Source organism: Pseudorca crassidens, chromosome 1 (genome assembly GCF_039906515.1).
Source record: "Pseudorca crassidens isolate mPseCra1 chromosome 1, mPseCra1.hap1, whole genome shotgun sequence".
Lineage (NCBI taxonomy): Eukaryota > Metazoa > Chordata > Mammalia > Artiodactyla > Delphinidae > Pseudorca > Pseudorca crassidens.
The window spans coordinates 158261625-158288983 of record NC_090296.1 but is presented as its reverse complement, the minus strand read 5'-3'; the positions used below and the strand labels follow the sequence as shown (position 1 = coordinate 158288983).

At 44.7% G+C, this 27359-nt stretch overlaps 1 long non-coding RNA gene across 7 annotated transcripts in view; it reads right to left on the bottom strand.

The window, feature by feature from the left end:
* LOC137203500 (uncharacterized) overlaps positions 1-27359 on the bottom strand; it is an 838571-nt gene that overhangs the window by 280214 nt on the left and 530998 nt on the right. For 2 of the 7 annotated variants that reach the window (XR_010933165.1, XR_010933234.1), the window contains one exon: positions 2491-2577. The exons of the other annotated variants lie outside the window; for them this stretch is intronic. This is a non-coding gene — a long non-coding RNA (uncharacterized lncRNA). Of the gene's footprint in view, positions 1-2490; positions 2578-27359 lie in introns of those variants that run through there. 7 annotated transcript variants of the gene reach the window in all.

Genomic DNA, 27359 nt, shown 5'->3' with positions numbered 1-27359 from the left:
CAGATGCTTTACTAACACTCTCCCCACTTGGAGAGTCAGTGCCTTTAACCTCCTGTTTGGCCCAGTTTGCAATTTCTGCGGAAAATCAACAGGAATAGGGAGAACCAATGAGAGACTAACTGGAGGTGTCTGGACGGGCAAATTTAACTCTCATTTCCCACCAGGAAGAGGAATTAACCAAAGGCTCAGCGTGCCACGCCGGAACCACACTAGGTCCTGAAGCAATGCTGCGGCGTTGCGGCCAGCTCACAAGAAAGCGAGTTGAAGAAAGAAGCTCAGGGGCACTGTAATTCACAAACCTGCAGAGTTATAAATGACAGCTATCATCCAAAAATATATTGAAGTAAGGCTGCCAAGAGGACTTGAAAGCGGGGCAGAATTGCAGGAAACCGATTTCAGGAGGTAGACCGGAATTGCATGTAAAGCATAGGAAAAGAGGCAGAACGTCCACAATGATGCACTTGGCCAAAAAGGGCGTATGCGTTTTTTCCTGAATATATTCAGGAAAAAACGCATACGCCCTTTTTGGCCAACCAAGCAAGCTTGCAAAGGAAATCTGCACTACAATGAAATCTCACTGCCCCCCCGGGCAAAAGGGCCATCTGAAAAAAGTGTAAAATCCAGAAAGGCAGGAAAGGCCATGGAGAACTGGGAGCCTTGTTATGCTGATGGGCGGGATGTAAATTGCCAACAGCCACTCTGGAGAAGTGTATGGTGTTTCCTGAAACATCTAAAAAACAAAGCAACAGAGCCTAGGGCACTTCCACTTATGGTCCTATAGCTTAGGGAAATTAAAATCAAAAAGACACAGCCACCCCAAATTTTGGGACGGCTCTGTTTACAAGAACCTCGTTTACGGTACAAGTTCAATATCACAGAAAGGGAAAAATGGATAAAGAATTTGTGGTACTTACGTACAATGCAATATCACTCAGCAATGAAATCTATATCATCAGGCCCATAGCAGCATAATGAGTGGATTCAGGTACGATGATTCTAAGTGAAATAAGTCACACAGAAAAAGAAACATCATAAGATATCACGACTACACGGAATGTAAACTTGGCTACACATGAATAGAATTACAAAACAGAACAGGGTCTCAAATGTAGAAAACCAACTTATGCTTGCTTAAGGGGAAAGGAGACTTGGGGTGCTGCATAAAACCAGAGATTGAAATTAGCACAGATACCATTCCATAAGCCAAATATGTAACAGACAAGAGCTACTCCTTGCTCAATGAAGTGGACTCTACAACCCATATTAAACGGCTAAGATTATACCTGACAAGTAAGAATCTTAAAACCTATGGATTTCTATGTCTCTGAAAGAGAATCAAGCGTGTGTACAGCGGCATAAACGAAGCAGTGATAGGATTGGTGAGGTTCGCTGAGCAAATGCAGACCTTTTGAAGTCATATTGCATGGTACCCATTCCACGGGTCTCAACTCTCCAGGTTTAAGGGATTCTTCCTTCAGCTAAAACATGCATGTGGAACCCAGAGTATGATCCACCGTGTGATCGGGAAACGTGTTCAAATGTGTCTCAGGTTTCGTCCCCTGGTACTCGGGTGCAACATTCCAGACGCTTTACTAACACTCTCCCCGCTTGGAGAGTCAGTGCCTTTAACCTCCTGTTTGGCCCAGTTTGCAATTTTTGCGGAAAATGAACAGGAATAGGGAGAACCAATGAGAGACTAGCTGGAGGTGTCTGGACGGGCAAATTTAACTCTCATTTCCCACCAGGAAGAGGAATTAACCAAAGGCTCAGCGTGCCATGTCGGAACCACACTAGGGCCTGAAGCAATCCTGTGGTGTTGCGGCCAGCTCACAAGAAAACGAGTTGAAGAAAGGAGCTCAGGGGCACTGTAATTCACAAACCTGCAGAGTTATAAATGACAATTATCGTCCAAAAATATATTGAAGTAAGGCTGCCAAGAGGACTTGAAAGCGGGGCAGAATTGCAGGAAACCGATTTCAGGAGGTAGACTGGAATTGCATGTAAAGCATAGGAAAAGAGGCAGAACGTCCACAATGATGCACTTGGCCAAAAAGGGCGTATGCGTTTTTTCCTGAATATATTCAGGAAAAAACGCATACGCCCTTTTTGGCCAACCAAGCAAGCTTGCAAAGGAAATCTGCACTACAATGAAGTCTCACTGGCCCCTGGTCAAAAGGGCCATCTGAAAAAAGTGTAAAATCCAGAAAGGCACCACAGGCCATGGAGGAACTGGGAGCCTTGTTATGCTGATGGGCGGGATGTAAATTGCCAACAGCCACTCTGGAGAAGTGTATGGTGTTTCCTGAAACATCTAAAAAACAAAGCAACAGAGCCTAGGGCACTTCCACTTATGGTCCTATAGCTTAGGGAAATTAAAATCAAAAAGACACAGCCACCCCAAAGTTTGGGACGGCTCTGCTTACAAGAACCTCGTTTACGGTACAAGTTCAATATCACAGAAAGCGAAAAATGGATAAAGAAGTTGTGGTACTTACATACAATGCAATATCACTCAGCAATGAAATCTATGCCATCAGGCCCATAGCAGCATAATGAGTGGATTCAGGTATAATGATTCTAAGTGAAATAAGACACACAGAAAAAGAAACATCATAAGATATCACTACTACACGGAATGTAAACTTGGCTACACAGGAACTGAATTACAAAACAGAACAGGGTCTCAAATGTAGAAAATCAACTTATGCTTGCTTAAGGGGAAAGGTGAGTTGGGGTGCTGCATAAAACCAGAGATTGAAATTAGCACAGATACCGTTCCATAAGCCAAATATGTAATAGACAAGAGCTACTCCTTGCTCAACGAAGTGGACTCAACACTCCATATTAAACGCCTAAGAATATACCTGACTAGTAAGAATCTTAAAACCTATGGATTTATATGTCTCCGAAACAGAATCAAGCGTGTGTACAGCGGCGTAAACGCAGCAGTGATAGGATGGGTGAGGTTCGGTGAGCAAATGCAGACCCTTTGAAGTCATATTGCATGGTACCCATTCCATGGGTCTCAACTCTCCAGGTTTAAGGGATTCTTCCTTCAGCTAAAACATGCATGTGGAACCCAGAGTATGATCCACCGTGTGATCGGGAAACGTGTTCAAATGTGTCAGTTTTCGTCCCCTGGTACTCGGGTGCAACATTCCAGACGCTTTACTAACACTCTCCCCACTTGGAGAGTCAGTGCCTTTAAGCTCCTGTTTAGCCCAGTTTGCAATTTCTGCGTAAAATGAACAGGAATAGGGAGAACCAATGAGAGACTAGCTGGAGGTGTCTGGACGGGCAAATTTAACTCTCATTTCCCACCAGGAAGAGGAATTAACCAAAGGCTCAGCGTGCCATGCCGGAACCACACTAGGTCCTGAAGCAATGCTGCGGCGTTGCGGCCAGCTCACAAGAAAGCGAGTTGAAGAAAGAAGCTCAGTGGCACTGTAATTCACAAACCTGCAGAGTTATAAATGACAGCTATCATCCAAAAATATATTGAAGTAGGGCTGCCAAGAGGATTTGAAAGCGGGGCAGAATTGCAGGAAACCGATTTCAGGAGGTAGACTGGAATTGCATGTAAAGCATAGGAAAAGAGGCAGAACGTCCACAATGATGCACTTGGCCAAAAAGGGCGTATGCGTTTTTTCCTGAATATATTCAGGAAAAAACGCATACGCCCTTTTTGGCCAACCAAGCAAGCTTGCAAAGGAAATCTGCACTACAATGAAATCTCACTGCCCCCCGGGTCAAAAGGGCCATCTGCAAAAAGTGTAAAATCCAGAAAGGCAGGAAAGGCCATGGAGAACTGGGAGCCTTGTTATGCTGATGGGCGGGATGTAAATTGCCAACAGCCACTCTGGAGAAGTGTATGGTGTTTCCTGAAACATCTAAAAAACAAAGCAACAGAGCCTAGGGCACTTCCACTTATGGTCCTATAGCTTAGGGAAATTAAAATCAAAAAGACACAGCCACCCCAAAGTTTGGGACGGCTCTGTTTACAAGAACCTCGTTTACGGTACAAGTTCAATATCACAGAAAGCGAAAAATGGATAAAGAATTTGTGGTACTTACGTACAATGCAATATCACTCAGCAATGAAATCTATGTCATCAGGCCCATAGCAGCATAATGAGTGGATTCAGGTACGATGATTCTAAGTGAAATAAGTCACACAGAAAAAGAAACATCATAAGATATCACGACTACACGGAATGTAAACTTGGCTACACAGGAACTGAATTACAAAACAGAACAGGGTCTCAAATGTAGAAAACCAACTTATGCTTGCTTAAGAGGAAAGGTGAGTTGGGGTGCTGCATAAAACCAGAGATTGAAATTAGCACAGATACCGTTCCATAAGCCAAATATGTAATAAACAGGACCTACTCCTTGCTCAACGAAGTGGACTCAACACCCCATATTAAACGCCTAAGAATATACCTGACTAGTAAGAATCTTAAAACCTATGGATTTATATGTCTCCGAAAGAGAATCAAGTGTGTGTACAGCGGCATAAATGCAGCAGTGATAGGATTGGTGAGGTTCGGTGAGCAAATGCAGACCCTTTGAAGTCATATTTCATGGTACCCATTCCATGGGTCTCAACTCTCCAGGTTTAAGGGATTCTTCCTTCAGCTAAAACATGCATGTGGAACCCAGAGTATGATCCACCGTGTGATCGGGAAATGTGTTCAAATGTGTCAGTTTTCGTGCTCTGGTACTCGGGTGCAACATTCCAGACGCTTTACTAACACTCCCCCACATCGAGAGTCAGTGCCTTTAACCTCCTGTTTGGCCCAGTTTGCAATTTCTGCGGAAAATGAACAGGAATAGGGAGAACCAATGAGAGACTAGCTGGAGGTGTCTGGACGGGCAAATTTAACTCTCATTTCCCACCAGGAAGAGGAATTAACCAAAGGCTCAGCGTGCCATGCCGGAACCACACTAGCGCCTGAAGCAATGCTGCGGTGTTGCGGCCAGCTCACAAGAAAGCGAGTTGAAGAAAGGAGCTCAGGGGCACTGTAATTCACAAACCTGCAGAGTTATAAATGACAGCTATCGTCCAAAAATCTATTGAAGTAAGGCTGCCAAGAGGACTTGAAAGCGGGGCAGAATTGCAGGAAACCGATTTCAGGAGGTAGACTGGAATTGCATGTAAAGCATAGGAAAAGAGGCAGAACGTCCACAATGATGCACTTGGCCAAAAAGGGCGTATGCATTTTTTCCTGAATATATTCAGGAAAAAACGCATACGCCCTTTTTGGCCAACCAAGCAAGCTTGCAAAGGAAATCTGCACTACAATGAAGTCTCACTGCCCCCCGGTCAAAAGGGCCATCTGAAAAAAGTGTAAAATCCAGAAAGGCAGGACAGGCCATGGAGAACTGGGAGCCTTGTTATGCTGATGGGCGGGATGTAAATTGCCAACAGCCACTCTGGAGAAGTGTATGGTGTTTCCTGAAACATCTAAAAAACAAAGCAACAGAGCCTAGGGCACTTCCACTTATGGTCCTATAGCTTAGGGAAATTAAAATCAAAAAGACACAGCCACCCCAAAGTTTGGGACGGCTCTGTTTACAAGAACCTCGTTTACGGTACAAGTTCAATATCGCAGAAAGCGAAAAATGGATAAAGAAGTTGTGGTACTTACGTACAATGCAATATCACTCAGCAATGAAATCTATGTCATCAGTCCCGTAGCAGCATAATGAGTGGATTCAGGTACGATGATTCTAAGTGAAATAAGTCACACAGAAAAAGAAACATCATAAGATATCACTACTACACGGAATGTAAACTTGGCTACACAGGAACTGAATTACAAAACAGAACAGGGTCTCAAATGTAGAAAACCAACTTATGCTTGCTTAAGAGGAAAGGTGAGTTGGGGTGCTGCATAAAACCAAAGATTGAAATTAGCACAGATACCGTTCCATAAGCCAAATATGTAATAGACAAGAGCTACTCCTTGCTCAACGAAGAGGACACAACACCCCATATTAAACGCCTAAGAATATACCTGACTAGTAAGAATCTTAAAACCTATGGATTTATATGTCTCCGAAAGAGAATCAAGCGTGTGTACAGCGGCATAAACGCAGCAGTGATAGGATTGGTGAGGTTCGGTGAGCAAATGCAGACCCTTTGAAGTCATATTTCATGGTACCCATTCCATGGGTCTCAACTCTCCAGGTTTAAGGGATTCTTCCTTCAGCTAAAACATGCATGTGGAACCCAGAGTATGATCCACCGTGTGATCGGGAAACGTGTTCAATGTGTCAGTTTTCGTCCCCTGATACTCGGGTGCAACATTCCAGATGCTTTACTAAAACTCTCCCCACTTGGAGAGTCAGTGCCTTTAACCTCCTGTTTGGCCCAGTTTGCAATTTCTGCCGAAAATGAACAGGAATAGGGAGAACCAATGAGAGACTAGCTGGAGGTGTCTGGACGGGCAAATTTAACTCTCATTTCCCACCAGGAAGAGGAATTAACCAAAGGCTCAGCGTGCCATGCCGGAACCACACTAGGGCCTGAAGCAATGCTGCGGTGTTGCGGCCAGCTCACAAGAAAGCGAGTTGAAGAAAGGAGCTCAGGGGCACTGTAATTCACAAACCTGCAGAGTTATAAAAACAGCTATCGTCCAAAAATCTATTGAAGTAAGGCTGCCAAGAGGACTTGAAAGCGGGGCAGAATTGCAGGAAACCGATTTCAGGAGGTAGACTGGAATTGCATGTAAAGCATAGGAAAAGAGGCAGAACGTCCACAATGATGCACTTGGCCAAACAGGGCGTATGCATTTTTTCCTGAATATATTCAGGAAAAAACGCATACGCCCTTTTTGGCCAACCAAGCAAGCTTGCAAAGGAAATCTGCACTACAATGAAGTCTCACTGCCCCCCGGTCAAAAGGGCCATCTGAAAAAAGTGTAAAATCCAGAAAGGCAGGACAGGCCATGGAGAACTGGGAGCCTTGTTATGCTGATGGGCGGGATGTAAATTGCCAACAGCCACTCTGGAGAAGTGTATGGTGTTTCCTGAAACATCTAAAAAACAAAGCAACAGAGCCTAGGGCACTTCCACTTATGGTCCTATAGCTTAGGGAAATTAAAATCAAAAAGACACAGCCACCCCAAAGTTTGGGACGGCTCTGTTTACAATAACCTCGTTTACGGTACAAGTTCAATATCGCAGAAAGCGAAAAATGGATAAAGAAGTTGTGGTACTTACGTACAATGCAATATCACTCAGCAATGAAATCTATGTCATCAGTCCCGTAGCAGCATAATGAGTGGATTCAGGTACGATGATTCTAAGTGAAATAAGTCACACAGAAAAAGAAACATCATAAGATATCACGACTACACGGAATGTAAACTTGGCTACCCAGGAACTGAATTACAAAACAGAACAGGGTCTCAAATGTAGAAAACCAACTTATGCTTGCTTAAGAGGAAAGGTGAGTTGGGGTGCTGCATAAAACCAAAGATTGAAATTAGCACAGATACCGTTCCATAAGCCAAATATGTAATAGACAAGAGCTACTCCTTGCTCAACGAAGTGGACTTAACACGCCATATTAAACGCCTAAGAATATACCTGACTAGTAAGAATCTTAAAACCTATGGATTTATATGTCTCCGAAAGAGAATCAAGCGTGTGTACAGCGGCATAAACGCAGCAGTGATAGGATTGGTGAGGTTCGGTGAGCAAATGCAGACCCTTTGAAGTCATATTTCATGGTACCCATTCCATGGGTCTCAACTCTCCAGGTTTAAGGGATTCTTCCTTCAGCTAAAACATGCATGTGGAACCCAGAGTATGATCCACCGTGTGATCGGGAAACGTGTTCAATGTGTCAGTTTTCGTCCCCTGGTACTCGGGTGCAACATTCCAGATGCTTTACTAACACTCTCCCCACTTGGAGAGTCAGTGCCTTTAACCTCCTGTTTGGCCCAGTTTGCAATTTCTGCGGAAAATCAACAGGAATAGGGAGAACCAATGAGAGACTAACTGGAGGTGTCTGTACGGGCAAATTTAACTCTCATTTCCCACCAGGAAGAGGAATTAACCAAAGGCTCAGCGTGCAATGCGAGAACCACACTAGGGCCTGAAGCAATGCTGCGGTGTTGCGGCCAGCTCACAAGAAAGCGAGTTGAAGAAAGGAGCTCAGGGGCACTGTAATTCACAAATCTGCAGTGTTATAAATGACAGCTATCGTCCAAAAATTTATTGAAGTAACCCTGCCAAGAGGACTTGAAAGCGGGGCAGAATTGCAGGAAACCGATTTCAGGAGGTAGACTGGAATTGCATGTAAAGCATAGGAAAAGAGGCAGAACGTCCACAATGATGCACTTGGCCAAAAAGGGCGTATGCGTTTTTTCCTGAATATATTCAGGAAAAAACGCATACGCCCTTTTTGGCCAACCAAGCAAGCTTGCCAATGAAATCTGCACTACAATGAAGTCTCACTGCCCCTCGGTCAAAAGGGCCATCTGAAAAAAGTATAAAATCCAGAAAGGCAGGACAGGCCATGGAGAACTGGGAGCCTTGTTATGCTGATGGGCGGGATGTAAATTGCCAACAGCCACTCTGGAGAAGTGTATGGTGTTTCCTGAAACATCTAAAAAGCAAAGCAACAGAGCCTAGGGCACTTCCACTTATGGTCTTATAGCATAGGGAAATTAAAATCAAAAAGACACAGCCACCCCAAAGTTTGGGACGGCTCTGTTTACAAGAACCTCGTTTACGGTACAAGTTCAATATCACAGAAAGTGAAAAATGGATAAAGAAGTTGTGGTACTTACGTACAATGCAATATCACTCAGCAATGAAATCTATGTCATCAGGCCCATAGCAGCATAATGAGTGGATTCAGGTACGATGATTCTAAGTGACATAAGTCACACAGAAAAAGAAACATCATAAGATATCACTACTACAGGGAATGTAAACTTGGCTACCCTGGAACTGAATTACAAAACAGAACAGGGTCTCAAATGTAGAAAACCAACTTATGCTTGCTTAAGGGGAAAGGTGAGTTGGGGTGCTGCATAAAACCAGAGATTGAAATTAGCACAGATACCGTTCCATAAGACAAATATGTAATAGACAAGAGCTACTCCTTGCTCAACGAAGTGGACTCTACACCCCATATTAAACGCCTAAGAATATACCTGACTAGTAAGAATCTTAAAACCTATGGATTTATATGTCTCCGAAAGAGAATCAAGCATGTGTACAGCGGCATAAACGCAGCAGTGATAGGATTGGTGAGGTTTGGTGAGCAAATGCAGACCCTTTGAAGTCATATTGCATGGTACCCATTCCATGGGTCTCAACTCTCCAGGTTTAAGGGATTCTTCCTTCAGCTAAAACATGCATGTGGAACCCAGAGTATGATCCACCGTGTGATCGGGAAACGTGTTCAAATGTGTCAGTTTTCGTCCCCTGGTACTCGGGTGCAACATTCCAGACGCTTTACTAACACTCTCCCCACTTGGAGAGTCAGGGCCTTTAACCTCCTGTTTGGCCCAGTTTGCAATTTCTGCGGAAAATGAACAGGAATAGGGAGAACCAATGAGAGACTAGCTGGAGGTGTCTGGACGGGCAAATTTAACTCTCATTTCCCACCAGGAAGAGGAATTAACCAAAGGCTCAGCGTGCCATGCCGGAACCACACTAGGGCCTGAAGCAATCCTGCGGTGTTGCGGCCAGCTCACAAGAAAGCGAGTTGAAGAAAGGAGCTCAGGGGCACTGTAATTCACAAACCTGCCGAGTTATAAAAACAGCTATCGTCCAAAAATATATTGAAGTAAGGCTGCCAAGAGGACTTGAAAGCGGGGCAGAATTGCAGGAAACCGATTTCAGGAGGCAGACTGGAATTGCATGTAAAGCATACGAAAAGAGGCAGAATGTACATAATGATGCACTTGGAAAAAAAGGGCGTATGCGTTTTTTCCTGAATATATTCAGGAAAAAACGCATACGCACTTTTTGGCCAACCAAGCAAGCTTGCAAAGGAAATCTGCACCACAATGAAGTCTCACTGCCCCTCGGTCAAAAGGGCCATCTGAAAAAAGTGTAAAATCCAGAAAGGCAGGACAGGCCATGGAGAACTGGGAGCCTTGTTATGCTGATGGGTGGGATGTAAATTGCCAACAGCCACTCTGGAGAGGTGTATGGTGTTTCCTGAAACATCTAAAGAACAAAGCAACAGAGCCTAGGGCACTTCCACTTATGGTCCTATAGCTTAGGGAAATAAAAATCAAAAAGACACAGCCACCCCAAAGTTTGGGATGGCTCTGTTTACAAGAACCTCGTTTACGGTACAAGTTCAATATCACAGAAAGCAAAAAATGGATAAAGAAATTGTGGTACTTACGTACAATGCAATATCACTCAGCAATGAAATCTATGTCATCAGGCCCATAGCAGCATAATGAGTGGATTCAGGTACGATGATTCTAAGTGAGATAAGTCACACAGAAAATGAAACATCATAAGATATCACTAATACACGGAATGTAAACTTGTCTACACAGGAACTGAATTACAAAACAGAACAGGGTCTCAAATGTAGAAAACCAACTTATGCTTGCTTAAGGGGAAAGGTGAGTTGGGGTGCTGCATAAAACCAGAGATTGAAATTAGCACAGATACCGTTCCATAAGCCAAATATGTAATAGACAAGAGCTACTCCTTGCTCAACGAAGAGGACTAAACACCCCATATTAAACGTCTAAGAATATACCTGACTAGTAAGAATCTTAAAACCTATGATTTTATATGTCTCTGAAAGAGAATCAAGCGTGTGTACAGTGGCATAAGCGCAGCAGTGATAGGATTGGTGAGGTTCGGTGAGCCAATGCAGAACCTTTGAAGTCATATTGCATGGTACCCATTCCATGGGTCTCAACTCTCCAGGTTTAAGGGATTCTTCCTTCAGCTAAAACATGCATGTGGAACCCAGAGTATGATCCACCGTGTGATCGGGAAACGTGTTCAAATGTGTCTCAGGTTTCGTCCCCTGGTACTCGGGTGCAACATTCCAGACGCTTTACTAACACTCTCCCCACTTGGAGAGTCAGTGCCTTTAACCTCCTGTTTGGCCCAGTTTGCAATTTCTGCGGAAGATGAACAGGAATAGGGAGAACCAATGAGAGACTAGCTGGAGGTGTCTGGACGGGCAAATTCAACTCTCATTTCCCACCAGTAAGAGGAATTAACCAAAGGCTCAGCGTGCCACTCCAGAACCACACTAGGGCCTGAAGCATTCCTGGGGTGTTGTGGCCAGCTCACAAGAAAGCGAGTTGAAGAAAGGAGCTCAGGGGCACTGTCATTCACAAACATGCAGAGTTATAAATGACAGCTATCGTCCAAAAATATATTGAAGTAAGGCCACCAAGAGGACTCGAAAGCGGGGCAGAATTGCAGGAAACCGACTTCAGGAGGTAGATAGCAATTGCCTTTAAAGCATAGGAAAAGAAGCAGAACGTCCACAATGATGCACTGGCCAAAAAGGGCGTATGCGTTTTTTCCTGAATATATTCAGGAAAAAATGCATACGCCCTTTTGGGCCAACCAAGCAAGCTTGCAAAGGAAATCTGCACTACAATGAAGTCTCACTGCCCCCCGGTCAAAAGGGCCATCTGAAAAAAGTGTAAAATCCAGAAAGGCAGGACAGGCCATGGAGACGTGGGAGCCTTGTTATGCTGATGGGCGGGATGTAAATTGCCAACAGCCACTCTGGAGAAGTGTATGGTGTTTCCTGAAACATCTAAAAAACAAAGCAACAGAGCCTAGGGCACTTCCACTTATGGTCCTATAGCTTAGGGAAATTAAAATCAAAAAGACACAGCCACCCCAAAGTTTGGGACGGCTCTGTTTACAATAACCTCGTTTACGGTACAAGTTCAATATCACAGAAAACGAAAAATGGATAAAGAATTTGTGGTACTTACGTACAATGCAATATCACTCAGCAATGAAATCTATGTCATCAGGCGCGTAGCAGCATAAAGAGTGGATTCAGGTACGATGATTCTAAGTGAGATAAGTCACAGAGAAAAAGAAACATCATAAGATATCACTACTACACGGAATGTAAACTTGGCTACACAGGAACTGAATTACAAAACAGAACAGGGTCTCAAATGTAGAAAACCAACTTATGCTTGCTTAAGGGGAAAGGTCAGTTGCGGTGCTGCATAAAACCAGAGATTGAAATTAGCACAGATACCGTTCCATAAGCCAAATATGAAATAGACAAGAGCTACTCCTTGCTCAACGAAGTGGACTCTACACCCCATATTAAACGCCTAAGAATATACCTGACTAGTAAGAATCTTAAAACCTATGGATTTATATGTCTCCGAAAGAGAATCAAGCGTGTGTACAGCGGCATAAACGCAGCAGTGATAGGATTGGTGAGGTTCGGTGAGCAAATGCAGACCCTTTGAAGTCATATTTCATGGTACCCATTCCATGGGTCTCAACTCTCCAGGTTTAAGGGATTCTTCCTTCAGCTAAAACATGCATGTGGAACCCAGAGTATGATCCACCGTGTGATCGGGAAACGTGTTCAATGTGTCAGTTTTCGTCCCCTGATACTCGGGTGCAACATTCCAGATGCTTTACTAAAACTCTCCCCACTTGGAGAGTCAGTGCCTTTAACCTCCTGTTTGGCCCAGTTTGCAATTTCTGCCGAAAATGAACAGGAATAGGGAGAACCAATGAGAGACTAGCTGGAGGTGTCTGGACGGGCAAATTTAACTCTCATTTCCCACCAGGAAGAGGAATTAACCAAAGGCTCAGCGTGCCATGCCGGAACCACACTAGGGCCTGAAGCAATGCTGCGGTGTTGCGGCCAGCTCACAAGAAAGCGAGTTGAAGAAAGGAGCTCAGGGGCACTGTAATTCACAAACCTGCAGAGTTATAAAAACAGCTATCGTCCAAAAATCTATTGAAGTAAGGCTGCCAAGAGGACTTGAAAGCGGGGCAGAATTGCAGGAAACCGATTTCAGGAGGTAGACTGGAATTGCATGTAAAGCATAGGAAAAGAGGCAGAACGTCCACAATGATGCACTTGGCCAAACAGGGCGTATGCATTTTTTCCTGAATATATTCAGGAAAAAACGCATACGCCCTTTTTGGCCAACCAAGCAAGCTTGCAAAGGAAATCTGCACTACAATGAAGTCTCACTGCCCCCCGGTCAAAAGGGCCATCTGAAAAAAGTGTAAAATCCAGAAAGGCAGGACAGGCCATGGAGAACTGGGAGCCTTGTTATGCTGATGGGCGGGATGTAAATTGCCAACAGCCACTCTGGAGAAGTGTATGGTGTTTCCTGAAACATCTAAAAAACAAAGCAACAGAGCCTAGGGCACTTCCACTTATGGTCCTATAGCTTAGGGAAATTAAAATCAAAAAGACACAGCCACCCCAAAGTTTGGGACGGCTCTGTTTACAATAACCTCGTTTACGGTACAAGTTCAATATCGCAGAAAGCGAAAAATGGATAAAGAAGTTGTGGTACTTACGTACAATGCAATATCACTCAGCAATGAAATCTATGTCATCAGTCCCGTAGCAGCATAATGAGTGGATTCAGGTACGATGATTCTAAGTGAAATAAGTCACACAGAAAAAGAAACATCATAAGATATCACGACTACACGGAATGTAAACTTGGCTACCCAGGAACTGAATTACAAAACAGAACAGGGTCTCAAATGTAGAAAACCAACTTATGCTTGCTTAAGAGGAAAGGTGAGTTGGGGTGCTGCATAAAACCAAAGATTGAAATTAGCACAGATACCGTTCCATAAGCCAAATATGTAATAGACAAGAGCTACTCCTTGCTCAACGAAGTGGACTTAACACGCCATATTAAACGCCTAAGAATATACCTGACTAGTAAGAATCTTAAAACCTATGGATTTATATGTCTCCGAAAGAGAATCAAGCGTGTGTACAGCGGCATAAACGCAGCAGTGATAGGATTGGTGAGGTTCGGTGAGCAAATGCAGACCCTTTGAAGTCATATTTCATGGTACCCATTCCATGGGTCTCAACTCTCCAGGTTTAAGGGATTCTTCCTTCAGCTAAAACATGCATGTGGAACCCAGAGTATGATCCACCGTGTGATCGGGAAACGTGTTCAATGTGTCAGTTTTCGTCCCCTGGTACTCGGGTGCAACATTCCAGATGCTTTACTAACACTCTCCCCACTTGGAGAGTCAGTGCCTTTAACCTCCTGTTTGGCCCAGTTTGCAATTTCTGCGGAAAATCAACAGGAATAGGGAGAACCAATGAGAGACTAACTGGAGGTGTCTGTACGGGCAAATTTAACTCTCATTTCCCACCAGGAAGAGGAATTAACCAAAGGCTCAGCGTGCAATGCGAGAACCACACTAGGGCCTGAAGCAATGCTGCGGTGTTGCGGCCAGCTCACAAGAAAGCGAGTTGAAGAAAGGAGCTCAGGGGCACTGTAATTCACAAATCTGCAGTGTTATAAATGACAGCTATCGTCCAAAAATTTATTGAAGTAACCCTGCCAAGAGGACTTGAAAGCGGGGCAGAATTGCAGGAAACCGATTTCAGGAGGTAGACTGGAATTGCATGTAAAGCATAGGAAAAGAGGCAGAACGTCCACAATGATGCACTTGGCCAAAAAGGGCGTATGCGTTTTTTCCTGAATATATTCAGGAAAAAACGCATACGCCCTTTTTGGCCAACCAAGCAAGCTTGCCAATGAAATCTGCACTACAATGAAGTCTCACTGCCCCTCGGTCAAAAGGGCCATCTGAAAAAAGTATAAAATCCAGAAAGGCAGGACAGGCCATGGAGAACTGGGAGCCTTGTTATGCTGATGGGCGGGATGTAAATTGCCAACAGCCACTCTGGAGAAGTGTATGGTGTTTCCTGAAACATCTAAAAAGCAAAGCAACAGAGCCTAGGGCACTTCCACTTATGGTCTTATAGCATAGGGAAATTAAAATCAAAAAGACACAGCCACCCCAAAGTTTGGGACGGCTCTGTTTACAAGAACCTCGTTTACGGTACAAGTTCAATATCACAGAAAGTGAAAAATGGATAAAGAAGTTGTGGTACTTACGTACAATGCAATATCACTCAGCAATGAAATCTATGTCATCAGGCCCATAGCAGCATAATGAGTGGATTCAGGTACGATGATTCTAAGTGACATAAGTCACACAGAAAAAGAAACATCATAAGATATCACTACTACAGGGAATGTAAACTTGGCTACCCTGGAACTGAATTACAAAACAGAACAGGGTCTCAAATGTAGAAAACCAACTTATGCTTGCTTAAGGGGAAAGGTGAGTTGGGGTGCTGCATAAAACCAGAGATTGAAATTAGCACAGATACCGTTCCATAAGACAAATATGTAATAGACAAGAGCTACTCCTTGCTCAACGAAGTGGACTCTACACCCCATATTAAACGCCTAAGAATATACCTGACTAGTAAGAATCTTAAAACCTATGGATTTATATGTCTCCGAAAGAGAATCAAGCATGTGTACAGCGGCATAAACGCAGCAGTGATAGGATTGGTGAGGTTTGGTGAGCAAATGCAGACCCTTTGAAGTCATATTGCATGGTACCCATTCCATGGGTCTCAACTCTCCAGGTTTAAGGGATTCTTCCTTCAGCTAAAACATGCATGTGGAACCCAGAGTATGATCCACCGTGTGATCGGGAAACGTGTTCAAATGTGTCAGTTTTCGTCCCCTGGTACTCGGGTGCAACATTCCAGACGCTTTACTAACACTCTCCCCACTTGGAGAGTCAGGGCCTTTAACCTCCTGTTTGGCCCAGTTTGCAATTTCTGCGGAAAATGAACAGGAATAGGGAGAACCAATGAGAGACTAGCTGGAGGTGTCTGGACGGGCAAATTTAACTCTCATTTCCCACCAGGAAGAGGAATTAACCAAAGGCTCAGCGTGCCATGCCGGAACCACACTAGGGCCTGAAGCAATCCTGCGGTGTTGCGGCCAGCTCACAAGAAAGCGAGTTGAAGAAAGGAGCTCAGGGGCACTGTAATTCACAAACCTGCCGAGTTATAAAAACAGCTATCGTCCAAAAATATATTGAAGTAAGGCTGCCAAGAGGACTTGAAAGCGGGGCAGAATTGCAGGAAACCGATTTCAGGAGGCAGACTGGAATTGCATGTAAAGCATACGAAAAGAGGCAGAATGTACATAATGATGCACTTGGAAAAAAAGGGCGTATGCGTTTTTTCCTGAATATATTCAGGAAAAAACGCATACGCACTTTTTGGCCAACCAAGCAAGCTTGCAAAGGAAATCTGCACCACAATGAAGTCTCACTGCCCCTCGGTCAAAAGGGCCATCTGAAAAAAGTGTAAAATCCAGAAAGGCAGGACAGGCCATGGAGAACTGGGAGCCTTGTTATGCTGATGGGTGGGATGTAAATTGCCAACAGCCACTCTGGAGAGGTGTATGGTGTTTCCTGAAACATCTAAAGAACAAAGCAACAGAGCCTAGGGCACTTCCACTTATGGTCCTATAGCTTAGGGAAATAAAAATCAAAAAGACACAGCCACCCCAAAGTTTGGGATGGCTCTGTTTACAAGAACCTCGTTTACGGTACAAGTTCAATATCACAGAAAGCAAAAAATGGATAAAGAAATTGTGGTACTTACGTACAATGCAATATCACTCAGCAATGAAATCTATGTCATCAGGCCCATAGCAGCATAATGAGTGGATTCAGGTACGATGATTCTAAGTGAGATAAGTCACACAGAAAATGAAACATCATAAGATATCACTAATACACGGAATGTAAACTTGTCTACACAGGAACTGAATTACAAAACAGAACAGGGTCTCAAATGTAGAAAACCAACTTATGCTTGCTTAAGGGGAAAGGTGAGTTGGGGTGCTGCATAAAACCAGAGATTGAAATTAGCACAGATACCGTTCCATAAGCCAAATATGTAATAGACAAGAGCTACTCCTTGCTCAACGAAGAGGACTAAACACCCCATATTAAACGTCTAAGAATATACCTGACTAGTAAGAATCTTAAAACCTATGATTTTATATGTCTCTGAAAGAGAATCAAGCGTGTGTACAGTGGCATAAGCGCAGCAGTGATAGGATTGGTGAGGTTCGGTGAGCCAATGCAGAACCTTTGAAGTCATATTGCATGGTACCCATTCCATGGGTCTCAACTCTCCAGGTTTAAGGGATTCTTCCTTCAGCTAAAACATGCATGTGGAACCCAGAGTATGATCCACCGTGTGATCGGGAAACGTGTTCAAATGTGTCTCAGGTTTCGTCCCCTGGTACTCGGGTGCAACATTCCAGACGCTTTACTAACACTCTCCCCACTTGGAGAGTCAGTGCCTTTAACCTCCTGTTTGGCCCAGTTTGCAATTTCTGCGGAAGATGAACAGGAATAGGGAGAACCAATGAGAGACTAGCTGGAGGTGTCTGGACGGGCAAATTCAACTCTCATTTCCCACCAGTAAGAGGAATTAACCAAAGGCTCAGCGTGCCACTCCAGAACCACACTAGGGCCTGAAGCATTCCTGGGGTGTTGTGGCCAGCTCACAAGAAAGCGAGTTGAAGAAAGGAGCTCAGGGGCACTGTCATTCACAAACATGCAGAGTTATAAATGACAGCTATCGTCCAAAAATATATTGAAGTAAGGCCACCAAGAGGACTCGAAAGCGGGGCAGAATTGCAGGAAACCGACTTCAGGAGGTAGATAGCAATTGCCTTTAAAGCATAGGAAAAGAAGCAGAACGTCCACAATGATGCACTGGCCAAAAAGGGCGTATGCGTTTTTTCCTGAATATATTCAGGAAAAAATGCATACGCCCTTTTGGGCCAACCAAGCAAGCTTGCAAAGGAAATCTGCACTACAATGAAGTCTCACTGCCCCCCGGTCAAAAGGGCCATCTGAAAAAAGTGTAAAATCCAGAAAGGCAGGACAGGCCATGGAGACGTGGGAGCCTTGTTATGCTGATGGGCGGGATGTAAATTGCCAACAGCCACTCTGGAGAAGTGTATGGTGTTTCCTGAAACATCTAAAAAACAAAGCAACAGAGCCTAGGGCACTTCCACTTATGGTCCTATAGCTTAGGGAAATTAAAATCAAAAAGACACAGCCACCCCAAAGTTTGGGACGGCTCTGTTTACAATAACCTCGTTTACGGTACAAGTTCAATATCACAGAAAACGAAAAATGGATAAAGAATTTGTGGTACTTACGTACAATGCAATATCACTCAGCAATGAAATCTATGTCATCAGGCGCGTAGCAGCATAAAGAGTGGATTCAGGTACGATGATTCTAAGTGAGATAAGTCACAGAGAAAAAGAAACATCATAAGATATCACTACTACACGGAATGTAAACTTGGCTACACAGGAACTGAATTACAAAACAGAACAGGGTCTCAAATGTAGAAAACCAACTTATGCTTGCTTAAGGGGAAAGGTCAGTTGCGGTGCTGCATAAAACCAGAGATTGAAATTAGCACAGATACCGTTCCATAAGCCAAATATGAAATAGACAAGAGCTACTCCTTGCTCAACGAAGTGGACTCTACACCCCATATTAAACGCCTAAGAATATACCTGACTAGTAAGAATCTTAAAACCTATGGATTTATATGTCTCCAAAAGAGAATCAAGCGTGTGTACAGCGGCATAAACGCCGCAGCGATAGGATTGGTGTGGTTCGGTGAGCAAATGCAGACCCTTTGAGGTCATATTGCATGGTACCCATTCCACGGGTCTCAACTCTCCAGGTTTAAGGGATTCTTCCTTCAGCTAAAACATGCATGTGGAACCCAGAGTATGATCCACCGTGTGATCGGGAAACGTGTTCAAATGTGTCTCAGTTTTCGTCCCCTGGTACTTGGGTGCAACATTCCAGTCGCTTTACTAACACTCTCCCCACTTGGAGAGTCAGTGCCTTTAACCTCCTGTTTGGCCCAGTTTGCCATTTCTGCGGAAAATGAACTGGAATAGGGAGAACCAATGAGAGACTAGCTGGAAGTGCTTGTACGGGCAAATTTAACGCTCATTTCCCACCAGGAAGAGGAATTAACCAAAGGCTCAGCGTGCCATGCCGGAACCACACTAGGGCCTGAAGCAATGCTGCGGTGCTGCGGCCAGCTCAAAGGAAAGCGAGTTGAAGAAAGGAGCTCAGGGGCACTGTAATTCACAAACCTGCAGAGTTATAAATGACAGCTATCGTCCAAAAATATATTGAAGTAAGGCTGCCAAGAGGACTTGAAAGCGGGGCAGAATTGCAGGAAACCGATTTCAGGAGGTAGACTGGAATTGCAAGTAAAGCATAGGAAAAGAGGCAGAACGTCCACAATGATGCACTTGGCCAAAAAGGGCGTATGCGTTTTTTCCTGAATATATTCAGGAAAAAACGCATACGCACTTTCTGGCCAACCAAGCAAGCTTGCAAAGGAAATCTGCACTACAATGAAGTCTCACTGCCCCCCGGTCAAAATGGTCATCTGAAAAAAGTATAAAATCCAGAAAGGCAGGACAGGCCATGGAAAACTGGGAGCCTTGTTATGCTGATGGGCGGGATGTAAATTGCCAACAGCCACTCTGGAGAAGTGTATGGTGTTTCCTGAAACATCTAAAAAACAAAGCAACAGAGCCTAGGGCACTTCCACTTATGGTCCTATAGCTTAGGGAAATTAAAATCAAAAACACACAGCCACCCCAAAGTTTGGGACGGCTCTGTTTACAAGAACCCCGTTTACGGTACAAGTTCAACATCACAGAAAGCGAAAAATGGATAAAGAATTTGTGGTACTTACGTACAATGCAATATCACTCAGCAATGAAATCTATGTCATCAGGCCCGTAGCAGCATAATGAGTGGATTCAGGTACGATGATTCTAAGTGAAATAAGTCACACAGAAAAAGAAACATCATAAGATATCACTACTACACGGAATGTACACTTGGCTACACAGAAACTGAATTACAAAACAGAACAGGGTCTCAAATGTAGAAAACCAACTTATGCTTGCTTAAGGGGAAAGGTGAGTTGGGGTTCTGCATAAAACTAGAGATTGAAATTAGCACAGATACCATTCCATAAGCCAAATATGTAATAGACAAGAGCTACTCCTTGCTCAACGAAGTGGACTCTACACCCCCTATTAAACGCCTAAAAATATACCTGACTAGTAAGAATCTTAAAACCTATGGATTTATATGTCTCTGAAAGGGAATCAAGCGTGTGTACAGCGGCATAAATGCAGCAGTGATAGGATTGGTGAGGTTCGGTGAGCAAATGGAGACCCTTTGAAGTCATATTGCATGGTACTCATTCCATGGGTCTCAACTCTCCAGGTTTACGGGATTCTTCCTTCAGCTAAAACATGCATGTGGAACCCAGAGTATGATCCACCGTGTGATCGGGAAACGTGTTCAAATGTGTCTCAGTTTTCGTCCCCTGGTACTCGGGTGCAACATTCCAGACGCTTTACTAAAACTCTCCCCACTTGGAGAGTCAGTGCCTTTAACCTCTTGTTTGGCCCAGTTTGCCATTTCTGCGGAAAATGAACAGGAATAGGGAGAACCAATGAGAGACTAGCTGGAGGTGCCTGTACGGGCAAATTTAACTCTCATTTCCTACCAGGAAGAGGAATTAACCAAAGGCTCAGCGTGCCATGCCGGAACCACACTAGGGCCTGAAGCAATGCTGCGTTGTTGTGGCCAGCTCACAAGAAAGCGAGTTGAAGAAAGGAGCTCAGGGGCACTGTAATTCACAAACCTGCAGAGTTATAAATGACAGCTATCGTCCAAAAATATATTGAAGTAAGGCTGCCAAGAGGACTTGAAAGTGGGGCAGAATTGCAGGAAACCGATTTCAGGAGGTAGACTGGAATTGCATGTAAAGCATAGGAAAAGAGGCAGAACGTCCACAATGATGCACTTGGCCAAAAAGGGCGTATGCGTTTTATCCTGAATATATTTAGGAAAAAACGCATACGCCCTTTTGGACCAACCAAGCAAGCTTGCAAAGGAAATCTGCACTACAATGAAGTCTCACTGCCCCCCGGTCAAAAGGGCCATCTGAAAAAAAGTATAGAATCCAGAAAGGCAGGACAGGCCATGGAGAACTCGGAGCCTTGTTATGCTGATGGGCGGGATGTAAATTGCCAACAGCCACTCTGGAGAAGTGTATGGTGTTTCCTGAAACATCTAAAAAACAAAGCAACAGAGCCTAGGGCACTTCCACTTATGGTCCTATAGCTTAGGGAAATTAAAATCAAAAAGACACAGCCACCCCAAAGTTTGGGACGGCTCTGTTTACAAGAAACTCGTTTACGGTACAAGTTCAACATCACAGAAAGCGAAAAATGGATAAAGAATTTGTGGTACTTACGTACAATGCAATATCACTCAGCAATGAAATCTATATCATCAGGCCCGTAGCAGCATAATCAGTGGATTCAGGTACGATGATTCTAAGTGAAATAAGTCACACAGAAAAAGAAACATCATAAGATATCACTACTACACGGAATGTACACTTGGCTACACAGAAACTGAATTACAAAACAGAACAGGGTCTCAAATGTAGAAAACCAACTTATGCTTGCTTAAGGGGAAAGGTGAGTTGGGGTGCTGCATAAAACCAGAGATTGAAATTAGCACAGATACCATTCCATAAGCCAAATATGTAACAGACAAGAGCTACTCCTTGCTCAACGAAGTGGACTCTACACCCCATATTAAACGCCTAAGAATATACCTGACTAGTAAGAATCTTAAAACCTATGGATTCATATGTCTCCGAAAGAGAATCAAGCGTGTGTACAGCAGCATAAACGTTACAGTGATAGGATTGGTGAGGCTCGGTGAGCAAATACAGACCCTTTGAAGTCATATTGCATGGTACCCATTCCATGGGTCTCAACTCTCCAGGTTTAAGGGATTCTTCCTTCAGCTAAAACATGCATGTGGAACCCAGAGTATGATCCACCGTGTGATCGGGAAACGTGTTCAAATGTGTCTCAATTTCGTCCCCTGGTACTCGGGTGCAACATTCCAGACACTTTACTAACACTGTCTCCACTTGGAGAGTCAGTGCCTTTAATCTCCTGTTTGGCCCAGTTTGCAATTTCTGCGGAAAATGAACAGGAATAGGGAGAACCAATGAGAGACTAGCTGGAGGTGTCTGGACGGGCAAATTTAACTCTCATTTCCCACCAGGAAGAGGAATTAACCAAAGGCTCAGCATGCCATGCCGGAACCACACTAGGGCCTGAAGCAATGCTGCGGTGTTGCGGCCAGCTCACAAGAAAGCGAGTTGAAGAAAGGAGCTCAGGGGCACTGTCATTCACAGACATGCAGAGTTATAAATGACAGCTATCGTCCAAAAATATATTGAAGTAAGGCTGCCAAGAGGACTTGAATGCGGGGCAGAATTGCAGGAAACCGATTTCAGGAGGAAGACTGGAATTGCATGTAAAGCATAGGGAAAGAGGCAGAACGTCCACAATGATGCACTTGGACAAAAAGGGCGTATGCGTTTTTTCCTGAATATATTCAGGAAAAAACGCATACGCCCTTTTTGGCAAACCAAGCAAGCTTGCAATGGAAATCCGAACTACTATGAAGTGTCACTTCCCCCCGGTCTAAAGAGCCATCTGAAAAAAGTGTAAAATGCAGAAAGGCAAGACAGGCCATGGGGATAAAGGAGCCTTGTTATGCTGATGGGCGGGATGTAAATTGCCAACAGCCACTCTGGAGAAGTGTATGGTGTTTCCTGATACATCTGAAAAACAAAGCAACAGAGTCTAGGGCATTTCCACTTATGGTCCTATAGCTTAGGGAAATTAAAATCAAAAAGACACAGCCACCCCAAAATTTGGGACGGCTCTGTTTACAGGGACCTCTTCTATGGTACAAGTTAAGTATCCCAGAGAGCAAATAATTGATAAATAAGTTGCGGTACTTAACGTACAACAGAATACCACTCAGCAATGAAATCTGTGTCACCAGGCCTGAACCAGCATAATGAGTGGATTGAGGCACGATGATTCTAAGTGAAATAAGTCACACAGAAAAAGAAACATCATAAGGTATCACTAATACATAGAATGTATACTTGGTTACACATGAACTGAATTACAAAACAGAACAGGGTCTCAAGTTTAGAAAACCAACTTATGCTTGCTTAAGGGGAAAGGTGAGTTGGGGTTCTGCATAAAACCAGAGTTTGAAATTAGCACAGATACCGTTCCATAAGCCAAATATGTAATAGACAAGACCTACCCCTTGCTCAACGAAATGGACTCAACAATGAGGTATCACCTCACACCTGTTAGAATGGGCATCATCTGAAAATCTACAAACAACAATTGCTGGAAAGAGTGTGGGGAAAAGGAAGCCTCTTCCACTATTGTTGGGAATATAAATTGATACAGTCACTATGGAGAACAATATGGAGTCTTAAGAAACTAATAATAGAATTACCATATGATACAGCAATCCCAGTACTGGACATATACCCAGACAAAACCATAAATCAAAAAGAGACATTCACCGCAATGTTCATTGCATCACTATTTACAATATCTAGGTAATGGAAGCAACCTAAATGCCCACAGACAGACGAATGCATAAAGATGTGGTACATATATAAAATGGAATATTACTAAGCCATGAAAGGAATGAAATTGGGTCATTTGTAGAGACGTCGATGGATCTAGAGACTGTCATACAGAGTGAAGTAAGTCAGAAAGAGAAAAACAAATCTTGTATATTCATGCATATATGTGGAACCTAGAAAAACTGTACAGATTAACCGTTTTGCAAGGCATAAATAGAGCAACAGATGTAGACAACAATCGTATGGACAACAAGGGGGGAAAGCTCTTGGGGGGGTGGTGGTGGGAGGAGCTGAGAGATTGGGATTGGCATGTAAACATTTATATGTATAAAATAGATAACCAATAAGAACCTGCTGTATAAAAATATAAAATAAAATTCAAAATTAAAAAGAAATAAAATTTAAAAAATAAAACAGAAAAAACAATTATTCCCTTCACATACATGTATTTATATGAATAAATTATTTCCATGCTTATATCTGTAAATACAAAAAAGAGGAATAAAATCTACCTTGAACCAAAAACGAAAAAGAGAAAAAAAAAAACAGAACCCACCAGTTACTCAGAGGAAAACCGTATCAGGGCACTTGCTCCAGTTGTAAACAATTCTGAAGTTGGTCAGTGGTGGGGAATCGTCTCCCATTCAGCCAGCAGCCCCCACACAACAAGCGTCCTCATTGCAAAGCTGGGGCACCGTGCCGAGGCATCTGTGAGTGAACGTGAGCTGAGCCCCAGGTCAGTTGCTGCTGAACTGTTCCCACCCTTCCCAGGTAAAACACCTGAATATATACAAGGACTTGAAAGCCTAGAGGAAGGGCCATGGAGCCACATGAGTGACAGCATGCCAGCTGACTTGGTGCCTGCAGGCCAGCCAGGATGGTCCTGGCCCTGGGTGCTCTTCTGGAAGATTTCCATTTCCCTGCCTGAGATACCCGTCCTGTCCGTGCCCCCACTGCTTTTTTCCTTCCTCACCTCTGCCCAGGGAGAAATTCCAGCAGCAGGTATGGGTGACACATCCTCTTCTTTAGCAGGTGGCAGCCTGGCAACTGCTGCAGAAAGTCCAGCAGAGCCCCACTCACACTGGGCCACCCACAAAGCCGTGGCCTCTCACTCCTTCCCACCAGCCCAGCCCCGAGACTGCTGACAGGGCAGAGAAAATGGCGTCAGGCACAGCTGCAGGGGCTCTTGCTGCCTGGAGTGGTATTTATATTGATCTCAACCCAGGCACACCTGGGGAGGGCTGGCCGGCATGGTAAGGCTGCCCAGGTCAGCCAATCATCACCCCTCAGGGGCTCACAGTTGCAGAAAATGGAACTTGCTGAACCGGCCAGGTCCAAGGAACAGGTGTGGGCTCCTGAGAGTCAGGATAGACAAAAGGCTGCAGCTTTGGCTTGTTTTCTAATCATTTTATCTGGCCCATGAGTGGGAGACAACTTCAAGAAAACCCTCTCCTAATGAGAGGAACCCAGGAGTCAGGGAGAGGAGGGGTGGGTGGTGGTTGGAGACAGAGGCTTGGTGCCCCGGGTGCAGTGGAAGTCTCTGGAAGACCAGGTGGAGGGAGGCCACACAGAGTGATGCCCAGGGTCACAGACCTGTCGGAGCTGCTGTTTGTTAGTTCAAGTCCTGCTCTGAGGTGCTCTGTGTCAGCTCTGAGCAACAGGTGAGATGGGGGTGCTCTTCAATGAGGGCTATGTGCACGGTTCCTGTGTGCCCAGCCCTGCCACGGTACCTGCAAGGGTAGCTCTGTATTCTGGGAGAGGCCTGACCATGAGAGCCCCGTGGGCTGGGTTGGGGGTGGGGTACCTGCCCAGGAGAGCTCCATATCCTGGGATTGGCCTGACCACGAGAGCCCCATGGGCTGCTGGGGACCTGGTAAAGGATGTCAGGACAGTCAGTGAAGCCACCGAGGATATACCTCCAGTTGCTCCATTTCCCACACCCTGCTGGTCATTCTACCAACCACCAGGACATGGTATTCTGTATTAGTCTTCAATGATGCCTTCTTTTGTATTCCATTAGTCCCAGAGTCACAAGAAATTTTGGCTTGTGAGTGGCAGGACTCAACATACAACTAAAACAATACTTCCGGGCCGTCTTGCCCCAAGGGTTCAAAAATTCCCACACCATCTTTGGGGAAAGCTTAGCTAAAGACCGAAAAGTTCTACCTCTGGAAAAGGAAACCCTCCTTCAATATGCAGACGACATTCTGATCGCCAGCCCTACTAAGGAGGCCTCTGAACTACCAAGCCAATAAAGGATAGAAGTTGTCCAAGAAAAAGCTCAAATATCACAGACTGCGGTGACCTGCCTGGGCTTCATTCTCACAGAAGGTCGGAGAAGCCCATCCCAGGAAAGGGAAGAAACCATTTGCAGCCTTACCCCTTTCTAAAACTAGAAGACAGCTTAGGGGTTCCTGGGGAGGCCAGGGTTTGCTGCTTCTGGATCCCTAACTACAGTCTACTAGCTGGGCCTCTATATGAAACACTGAAAGGAAAAGATGATGATCCTTTTGAACAGAATCCAGAAGTGGCCTTTCAAGAATGGAAAGAGCAGTCAATTCAGACCCTTGCCCTGGAACTCCCTAATTGAGCTAAACCCTTTGACCTTTCCATTCCCGGTGAAAGGTGAGTCGCCATTGGAGAATTAGTGCAAAAACTGGGACCACTTGAAATGGAACAACGGAAGAATGCCATCCAGGTAGGATAAAATAGAGTCACCAAGGGGCTTGGCCCACTGCCACATCTGGCCAAGATACTGGCGGTATCTAAAAACATGGAAATCAGCAGCCCAAAAGGCCACCTCCCTCCTAAGGGAAAAGGACCCCACGTGGTGATCCTAATCACCAACCATGCCCTGAAGTTGCAGGGTTCGCTCCGTGGGCACACCGACCTCAAGTGAGGAGGCCCTCCAACTCCAACATCCAGAGAGATAACCGGGGGCAACAGGGCACCATGACGACTCGTGTGAACATCACTTGACCTGGAGTTTCTCTCATAAAACAACAATAGTGTGTCCCGAAGGAGTAGACTACTGCTTGCAGGACTTACTGCACCCGGAGGGGAGCTAATAATCTTGGCGGGGGAAACGTATATCACACTGTCACCATAGAAAAGCCTACAGACACCGTGATGATGGTGGCCAATAAGACCGGCTGGACTCCTGTTTACTTCAAAAGGCTGTTGACTCAGTGGCCATCATGGTCCTTGATCACCACTGACCCTGGACTGTCTGGGAGTTGAGCGGGCAGGGCTCTGACACCTGGTGCTGTTTTTATGTTAATTCAGGGGCCTAATTGAAGAAAGAGCAGACTACTGGTCAGAGCATCTAGGCTGGCAGAAACGGTCAGCCTAAGGTGGCCGAACAAATGTGGGGCGGGGTGAAACCGGCCCCCACAGCGTCTCTGCACATCTCTTTCCTGGGCCCTTAAAGGTCATTAGAATCTATAACACTTCCAATGCTGGTGCTCAGGCGGACGAGCAGGGAGGCAGGGGTCCTGGGGCCAATCAACGTCACCTGGAGGCTGCTGGGGAGAAGTTCTGACCCTCGTCCCCTGGTATGAGGGCTCCCAACTCAGCACTCAGCAGTTATAGAAGAAGGGTCTGCACCCTCAGCACTCCAAGAATGAGGAACGGGACAAAAGGCAGAGGAGGGGTTTGTCCCCAGCAAAGCCCATTAAAAATCCCTGGGAGATAAAAA